Here is a 10,136-nt window from a genome sequence, read left to right on the forward strand (position 1 = left end):
TGGCTTTACCGAGAGACCCAAAGAATATTCATTCCTGCATTCACGAAAGCTTTAAGTCAAGATTGAAGCCTTGTGTTTTAGCAGGTAAGGCCCACTGAGCGATATGGCTCTTTTTCAGAAGGGTCCTGGCTGTCACAAACGTGGACATTTATAGCAGCCCAAATGCTCTAAACGCGTGACGTTGATTCTAAATGTGGTGAGAAAGACCCGGAGATCAAATCCACGCGACCACGGGGAGAACATGCTAACTTCCAAATATACAGACGTCGGGGTCAGGATCTAACCCACGACCTCCCGTATCACAGGCGAGGTAGTCAACATCTCGCAACCGCGGCGTCAGGGCCCATGCCAACCACGGCTACGCAACTGTGGCAGAGCGATGCCGCGCGAGACTTTCATCCGGCGACGTTCAAAACACCACGCTGCCCAGTTGACGTGCATCGCATTCGTTCGGCCAACAGATTCCAACCATGATAGAGATTCCAACCGCACGCCAGCGTCGGCCCCGACTGCATCGGCGTGGTAACCGTAGGAATCCAAACCCGGCTGTGTCGCCCCCCCCCCGCGTACCGGCGACGCCGGGCCCGGTCGCAACGGGGACGGCCGTTCAAATGACGATTGCGTCGTTGCTGCATCGTTGGCCCAACGTTGGCCCAACGTTGGCGTGCTTGCTGGGATAGCGGTATCAATATAGTGCATGACAGCTTGGGTATATTCGCGAGGATGCGTTTGCGTGTTTTTTTATTGTATTACGATCTTTCGATTTGAAGCTTTCGTGACTGCAGCGATTCATCTTCTCGGTTCTTTCGGTAAAGTCACGTAGAAGTAAAATAATAAAAATAAAATACGATTCTCACGACGTTTCGGCCACAACGCAAGCAGCCGTCCTCAGGTGAAGAACAGGTCTGTCGAAAAGACGCTGTCTTTTTATTATGTTTTATTTTTATTATTTAATATTTCCCTTCTACGTGACTTTACCGAAAGAACCAAGAAGATGTATTACGATCGTCGCATTGGCGTCGTGTCGCCAGGCCAAGCGGTGCCTTCGAGGTGTCTCGCGGCGCAACGACGCACCGCCCAGTGCGTTGGGAGAAAGGCCTGTGGAAGAAGATTACTCAGAACTGCTTCTGAGATCTTTTGTCAAGCGACCCTCTTTTATCTCTGCTGCACTCAGGATGCTGAGCACTTTTTTTTTCCTCCACGAGACTCTGCGCTGTGGAGAGATGATTTTGTCGCGTGCCGATCCAACTGGAATTCTTGCCAAAATTCAGTGAAAACCAAATTTGTTTTAGTTTTGTGTGTGTGTGTCGTAGGCCTCGGTAATGTAAAAGGTTAAAGCAACGAGCCTACCTTTACCCTACCTTTTACCTTACCACAATACAATCACTCTACCCTTACCTTGTACCCTTTACCAAGGTAAGGTAAAAGGTCAAAAGCAACGAGCCTATCTTTACCCTTTTACCCGGTAAAAATGGTAAATTACATTACCTTGCCGAGGCCTCGTGTGTCGTGGGTGAACGCACCCCGACCGTGATAGGAACCTGGATTGCAACCCACGGTGCTTGCCCAGTAAACGCGGAACGTTGGGCCAACGCTGGTCCAACGTTGTCATGTTTACTGGGTTGGCTTGTACCGGCTCGGTGTACCGATGTGGACTGCCCCACCGGGTCGGTGTGGGCTGCGGTAACCTCGTGCTGCGCAGGGATGGTTGCCACCGGGGGTGCCCCCGGATAACCGGACTTGCCGGAGCACAAATGCGAACGCGGTTGAGGTGTGATGCCACGCAATCCTTGTCCTTAAAAAAAACACAGACAAGTATAAAGTTGTACTTGTAAAGCCACTCGCATTTCAAAACGGTTGGCTTGTTCGTTTCATATAGATACCGTTCAGTAGCCAGCAACAGTGGGCGGGTTGCGGTCCAACTTGTTTGTGCTGCGTGTAGGTTTTGCAATAAGTCGCGGTTTGAAATGGGGTGGAGGGGAATGTATTTAAACACATTCCTCCTGCGGAGGGAGCTGGTAGGAACGTTGGGTTGCTCGGTCAATGGCCAGGGTCAACGGCGGCGTGGTGTATTCCGCAAATATGGCCGACTGCGAGGGCGGGCACAAGCCGGCGTGAGTATGTTAAACGTTGAGTTTTATAAGGGCACCACGGGGTGACCAGCCCCTCCCCACCCAGCCCCACCCCTCCCAGCCCCTCCCCTCCCAACCCAGCCCCTCCCTGCACGACAGACGGATACAATAATCCCCTGTGGGCTGCTGTAACCAGGAGGTTCCTACCAGTAAAACTCTTTACGTAAATCCTCCTGCGTCGGTTTTTCCTAGAGTTGCGTCGTCCAGACGGAAGCGAAACGCCCGGGACGATCGCCGTCCCGACGACGTCACCGCGCTGCGAACCGGGTGGAGCGCCACGGGCAGCCGTGGCACCGACACGAAGCTTTCGTCGTCGGCGGTCGCAACTCCGCCGGCACTAAACTTAACAATAGAAAACTGTTTTTGGTTCTTTCGGTAAAGTCACGTAGAATGGAAATAATAAAATAATTAAAATAAAACAAAATAAATAATAAAAATATTTTTTTCTTATTATTTGCATTCTACGTGCCTTTACCGAAAGAACCAAGAAGATGAATCCCTGCAGTAACGAAAGCTTTAAATCGAAATTTAACTCGGCAGATGTTTTTGTATTTTACCAGGGTAAGGCTCCACTGAGCTACGTGGCTCTTTTTCGGAAGCCACCTGCCCTGGATTGATGGCTCAACGAGAAGGGGCTTATCACTGTGGACATTTATTGCAGCCAAATACTCTCAACGCGTGATGTTGATTCTAAGTGGAGGGAAAGCCCGGAGGACCCGAATTAAACAAAAAATCCATGCGACCACGGGGAGAGAGACATGCAAACTCCAAATATACAGCAGCAGGTGTCAGGGTCGAGATCGAATCCACGATCTCCTGCATACCAGGCGAGGTAGTTAACATCTCGCCACCGTGATGATGATGAGAGAGAGACACGCAAACTCAAAATATACAGCAGCAGGGGTCGGGATCGAATCCACGATCTCCTGCATACCAGGCGAGGTAGTTAACATCTCGCCACCGTGATGATGATGAGAGAGAGAGAGGCACGCAAACTCCAAATATACAGCAGCAGGGGTCGGGATCAAATCCACGATCTCCTGCATACCAGGCGAGGTAGTTAACATCTCCTAGCCACCGTGGCACGACCCGTCGTCTTGTTCGTCAAATCCACTTATCGGTGACCACCCCCCATCACCCGTGACGATCTCCCTGGATGTCTGCGCGCACCTTGCCGGTTGTCAGCCTGCGTCCAAAGACGGAGCGAGAGAGTAATGCACGCCGTGCCATCTGGTCGCTGCTACAAATGCGGAACGGCAACAACAACAAAAATTACCAATAAAAATTAACCCGTAAAAACAAAGTTTTTCACTATAAATCCTTTATATGCGTGGCATCGGTTTTATTTTATTATTCATTTCTGTTTTTCTTGAGTAAGAGTTTCATTTTTATCACATTAGTATTTTAAATTAAATATGAAATTTCTTTTTTCCTAAAAAATGGAAAATTTTGGAAAAATGTTTTCACGAAAATAAATTGTCACGCACAACGAGTCTGTGTGCAAAATGTCAGCTCGATTGGATCACGGGAAGTGGGTTAAAAAACGACCGAAAGATTTGCACGGTCGTAAGCGCGCAAGCAAGCAAGCAAGTGAACTTAATATAAAGGATTTTAAAAAAGGTGCACGTTTATTACAAGTTGTTGAGAGCTTGCTTGCTGGCGTGAGATAGTTGCAGGGAGAAAACACACTTATCCTCGCCAATAAAAAAACGTCATCTGTCGTCAAGGATCAGATGCGCTTCTGCAGCCGTCTGGAAAGCTCTTTGGATAGGAATACCACAGAAGCTATATGCACTTTTAAATCATCTAGATTTAAAACGCAGTTCTTTAGAATTTATTTAATGTGTTTGGTTTGTTGTCCTTCCCTCCGCACCTCCGCTTCGCACAGTTGGATACGTACGGTGCGAAAGAAGTTCAACATACAAAGACGAAGATCCCCTGTATAGCCTTAACAGACTGCTGGGGCAAGTGCTGTTAGTGAGCACCTATGAAGGCTGGTACGGCACACGAGGGTGTGGGTGGCCATCACCACGCCCGGCCGCCTTTGTTTCCCCAGTGGCGATGATTTTACGCACCGCACCAGGTCCTCATTTGAGGATGAGTCGACCTAGGGGACGACCAGGACCGGTTCATATAATCGTCACTGGTTGTTGGCCGTGAGCGGCGATCGAATTACCAGCGGAACATCGTACTCAAATTGCAAATGTTGTGTATTTACTCTTCAGCACACCGGTGTGCCACAGTAGTAGTTGGGTGGTGGCGGGTTTAACGACACATACTCACGCGATCTTCCCAACCAGATTTAATTCTCACGGATTGCCACGAGGTGGCGGCATCGACCACGTGACCCGAGGCACGTGGTCCTTCAGAGCGACCTTCGCGTGTCCTTTTCATCTTCCTCGACGGGCTCTGTCTATCGGCAGTGTTGGGTTGATAATTGTTTTTTTACCCTTCTATCTGGCAACAAAACTTACACCTTTTTTTACAAGGAGTCATGTTTGCATAGACCACAATACCTGCAGCCATAATGCAAACAAAAAACATAACTCTGATAATATATGCACTGTCCTTGAAGTTGATTGGTCCACACCCGAGACAGCTTTCCTTAGAGCCTAGTCTCACATGGGTTGGACCAGATGACGCCAAAAGGCGCACAACTCAAAGACAATGCACCATCAGAGTATGAGAGCTCGGGGTAAGCATTTACACCATTGGAACCTCATTTGCCAGTAACAAATATGATAATTGGTTTTTACCCTTCTATCTGGCAACAAAACTGACACCTTTTTAACAAGGAGTCATGTTTGCATAGACCACAATACCTGCAGCCATAATGCAAACAAAAACATAACTCTGATAATATATACTGGCAAATGAGGTTCCAATGGTGTAAGTGGTGGGTTGGTTCTCAACGTTGCTGATTGTGGCGGCCCCTCCGATGTTCAGAGGCCGATCTCAAAACTTCCCACACCTCCGATGAGCACGGCTGGTCACGTACGGTGCGAAAGAAGTGAAACGTCTACGCAGCGGGTAATGGGGGGGGGGGAACCGTCGGAAAACTCCAAGCTTTTTAAATCGGGCCCCACAGCAATCATAGAAATCATAGTTGAACTAAATAAATGTACTTATTTTCTCTGGTAAATATCACTAAAATGTCAACTTTCTGGTGCCCAATAATATCATTAACTCTTTTTTTCACCCAGGTAGTATTTCGCAACCAATCTCCATGGTGCAGGTTTCTCTGGGTGAGATCGCGTAACACATTCCTGCGGAGGGAGCTGGTAGGAACGTTGGATTGCTCGGTCAATGGCCAGGGTCAACGGCGGCGTGGTGTATTCCGCAAATATGGCCGACTGTGAGGGCGGGCACAAGCCGGCGTGAGTAGGTTAAACATTGAGTTTTATAAGGGCACCACGGGGTGACCAGCCCCTCCCCACCCAGCCCCACCCCTCCCACCCCCCACCCAGCCCCCCCCACCCAGCCCCACCCTCCCCACCCAGCCCCACCCAGCCCTACCCCACCCAGCCCCTCCCCACTCTCCCCACCCAGCCCCTCCCAACCTTCCCCTCCCCACCCAGCCACTCCCTCCCCAGCCATTTCGTTTATTTTTTCAATGCTTTGCTTTATGTGCCCCCCCCCTTTCCTCCCTCGCTCTCTCCCTTTGCTGGTGACTGTATTTCATATTGAAATCGCCTCCAGTGCTTTTGCTGCTGGCGGCAATAAAAGTTGTTTAAAAGTCAAAAGTCTCTCCCTCTCTCTTTTTTTTCTCTCTCTCTCCACGCTTCGTTGCGCACTTTTAAACCGGCAGCCGTGGGCCCTCATTCAATGTACATCTGGCCCCGGTTATTCGATTGCTGTTGTAGTTAATATTATTACAAGTGTAGAGGAGACTCGAGATGGTTAAGCAGGATCTTTATTTCCACGGCAACTCACCGTACTTCCACTAATCATCGAAAACCAACCTCCAACCCCTCCAACTTCTCTCCCCTGTGTAGCCCGTCTCCCGCCCTGTTTCACATTCCCAGGGTTTCTCCGCGTCGTACACGGCAGCACTCCCGTGACCCTTAACCCCGTGGTTGTGTGGCGTTTGTGTGCGTGGATGTCTCGAACATCCTCTACACATGTATTTGTGCGGCCATCCAAAACCCATCACTCACCACTCACCTGGTCTCAACTTTCTTGTTTCACCTCTAGCTCCGACAACAACAAAAATATCCCGCAATTCCAGGACACCAACAGCAAGCGCTAGGAAGAATGATGGCTACACGGTGCTGATGAGTCATGCGGAGAAAAAACCGGTGTACTGCCCAGATGCCGTCTTGGCTACCTTGTGTTGCCGAAGAAATGGGCGCCACGGTGGCTAGGGGATGTTAATTACCTCGCCTGGTACGCAGGAGGTCGTGGGTTCGATCCCCATGCTGACGCCTGCTGCTGTATATTTGGAGTGTGCTTGTCTCCCCGTGGTCGCTTGGATTTTTCTCCGGGTCCTCCGGTTTTTACCTCCACATTTAGCAGCAATCTGCGTTTACAGCATGTTGCTGCTGCTATGAATTTGCACGTGATAAGCCACTTTGTTGAGCTACCATTTGTGGCCAGCTCGCTTTTAAAAACGACCTATATATCTCAGTGGGCCTTAACTCGTAAACTAAAATAAAATTCTTCTTGGTTCTTTCGGTAAACTCACGTAGAAGGGAAGTAATAAAGTAATAAAAATAAAACATAATAAAATAATTCTCACGACGTTTCGGCCACAACGCAAGCAGCCGTCCTCAGGTGCTTGCGTTGTGGCCGAAACGTCGTGAGAATTATTTTATTATGTTTTATTTTTATTATTTTATCATTTCCCTTCTACGTGACTTTACCGAAAGAACCAAGAAGATGAATCCCTGCAGTCATGAAAGCTCCAAATTATGTTTAAAATAAAATAGTTCAGTTAAAACAATGAACAGCCCCCATCTCGGGCCCTGTTCCAGCTGATGTCCATCGCGGCTCTGTGTACGAGGGGATGGTGATGTCTATCTTGGCATGCACAGCATGTCTGGATGCCCTGCGTCAGCGTTCTTCATGGCAAGGTCCAGCGGGCCACTGGCGGGCCTCCGGTGGCCTCTAGTGCGGCCCCCTGACGTGCGGCACCCCGACAATGCACAACGAGTGACAACACCGCCCCCATCATCATCAGCATGCTGCTGTCAAAGCCCCAATGGTGTCAAATGTGTGGCGGCCTCTCACACTGGCGATGTCTGATCTGCGAAAGTGAGGCCCTTCACCCCGCCGCGGCCGTCGCTGTGGAAATTAGTGAAGAACAACTGGAAGTGTAAATTTCGTTTTAAAGCTTTCGTGACTGCAGGGATTCATATTCTTGGTTCTTTCGGTAAAGTCACGTAGAAGGGAAATAATAAAATAATAAAAATAAAACAATAAAATTCTCACGACGTTTCGATTGCAACACAAGCAATCATCATTAGGTGTGAAGACCACAGCAAGATAAAAAAAAAGTGGCGGTGGTTTTCACACCTGATGATGATTGCTTGTGTTGCCATTGAAACGTCGTGATAATTTAATTGTTTTATTTTTCGTATGTTATTATTTCCCTTCTCCGTGACTTTACCGTTGTCTTGTGGTTGTTGTTGTTTGACTTGCATCCCACTGGGATTTTTGCACACAGTGTTGGTGTACAGTGCTTTTTCTGCAATATTTTGCTGTCTTTTCTTGGATTTTCTGTTTGCACATAGTCACTTTAAGATGTTTTCTTGTTCATGTTTTTTGTTTTTTTGTTTGTTGCGGTTGCACCCGATTCAAGAGCCGAATGGCTCACAGGGCTATACCTAATACATGAAACTTGAAACCGAAAGAACCAAGAACTGGGAGTGTGTGTTTGGTGTTGGAAACAGCTCGTTTTGTGGACGACACGATGCAGACGGCACTGTGCGTGACATGTTGATCCTAATCACATCCTAATCACATACCTGCATTTCCCATAAATATGCTAAACTCTTCTTGATATGCATATTCTTTTGTAAAGGCGCCCCCTTTCTTCCCCCCTTCCAACCCAGCTTATATATATGCTCCAAGCACGTGTGCTGTTTCATTCAGACGCTGTCGCCACGACAGACCTGGTTTTCACCTGAGGACGGCTACTTGCGTTGTGGCCGAAACGTCGTGAGAATTATTTTATTATGTTTTATTTTTATTATTTTATTACTTCCCTTCTACGTGACTTTACCGAATGAACCAAGGAAATGTTGATCCTGTTCGCGAGGAGGATTCGTCTTTTTTTTTTTAAAACACTCACACATTTTATTTTCCACAATAGCGATGTTGCCACCGTCACCTCCGTCAGAATCAACGGCACAGTCTTTTTCACGCGAAAGTGGCGACGCGAAAACGTGCCGGTATGATGCGGCACGGTTGGCTGTGTACGGTGCGAAAGAAGTTCAACACAGTCCATACACCACTGCCGTAAGCACTTCTCCCATTGATCAGTAACAAGTCGACACGTTAAGCCCGAGCAGAGGTCGCAACCGGGTACCCGATACCCGTACCCTACCCGATACCCGGCTACCCGTACCCGGCCAGGTACGGGTACGAGTAGCCGTTTGCGACCCCGGTGCGGCCGGGTACGGGTAGGCCGTGAGTCACTGGTGAGTCACCGTTTGTCACTCATTTCGGGTAGGGTACGGGTAGGGAACGGGTACCCGTACCCGGCCCGGTACAGGTACCCATTTGCGACCCTGGTGTGGCCGGGTACGGGTAAGGAATCAAAACCCGTTTGCGACCTCTGAGCCCTAGCCTCTGTCAATCCACTGCTGGATGAGGGCCCCCCCCTCATGCCATGCGGGTCCCGTATCTCTGATCATGCCTCGCCGCACAGTACCGGTTGGTGACGGCGTGGGAGCATAGACGTACGGTACAACAATTGATTCAATTGCGTTTGCACGGCTCCTCTGCTACTCGCAACGTAGCCCGCCGCATGAGTACATCAATCAGCGGGTAAAAAGATCAGTTTAATATCTTTACCAGAGGGGGTTGCATATACGGCGTGAATCCACACAGACATATGAGAAGTTCGGACTGCAATTGCGTACACTCTCCTACCTCTCCCCTCTCATCTCACTCTACTCTCCTCCACTCACTCTCCTGCCTCTCACCTCTCATCTCTCTACTCCCCTCCACGCACTCTCCTACCCCTCCCATCTCACTCTACTCCCCTCCACGCACTCTCCTACCTCTCATCTCACTCTACTCCCCTCCACGCACTCTCCTACCTCTCATCCCACTCTACTCCCCTCCATGCACTCTCCCACCACTCCCCTCTCATCTCACTCTACTCCCCTCCACGCACTCTCCTGCCTCTCACCTCTCATCTCACTCTACTCCCCTCCACGCACTCTCCTACCTCTCCCCTCTCATGTCACTCTACTCCTCTCCACACACTTTCCTACCTCTCATCTCACTCTACTCCTCTCCACGCACTCTCCTACCTCTCCCCTCTCATCTCACTCTACTCCCCTCCATGCACTCTCCTACCTCTCCCCTCTCATCTCACTCTACTCCCCTCCACGCACTCTCCTACCTCTCCCCTCTCATCTCACTCTACTCCCCTCCACACACTCTCCTACCTCTCATCTCACTCTACTCCTCCCCACGCACTCTCCTACCTCTCCCCTCTCATCTCACTCTACTCCCTTCCATGCACTCTCCTACCTCTCCCCTCTCATCTTACTCTACTCCCCTCCACGCACTCTCCTACCTCTCCCCTCTCATCTCACTCTACTCCCCTCCACACACTCTCCTACCTCTCATCTCACTCTACTCCTCCCCACGCACTCTCCTACCTCTCCCCTCTCATCTCACTCTACTCCCTTCCATGCACTCTCCTACCTCTCCCCTCTCATCTTACTCTACTCCCCTCCACGCACTCTCCTACCTCTCCCCTCTCATCTCACTCTACTCCCCTCCACACACTCTCCTACCCCTCCCCTCTCATCTCACTCTACTCCCCTC

Source organism: Lethenteron reissneri, chromosome 40, assembly GCF_015708825.2.
Source record: "Lethenteron reissneri isolate LAM-NWPU_2019-01 chromosome 40, ASM1570882v1, whole genome shotgun sequence".
Lineage (NCBI taxonomy): Eukaryota > Metazoa > Chordata > Hyperoartia > Petromyzontiformes > Petromyzontidae > Lethenteron > Lethenteron reissneri.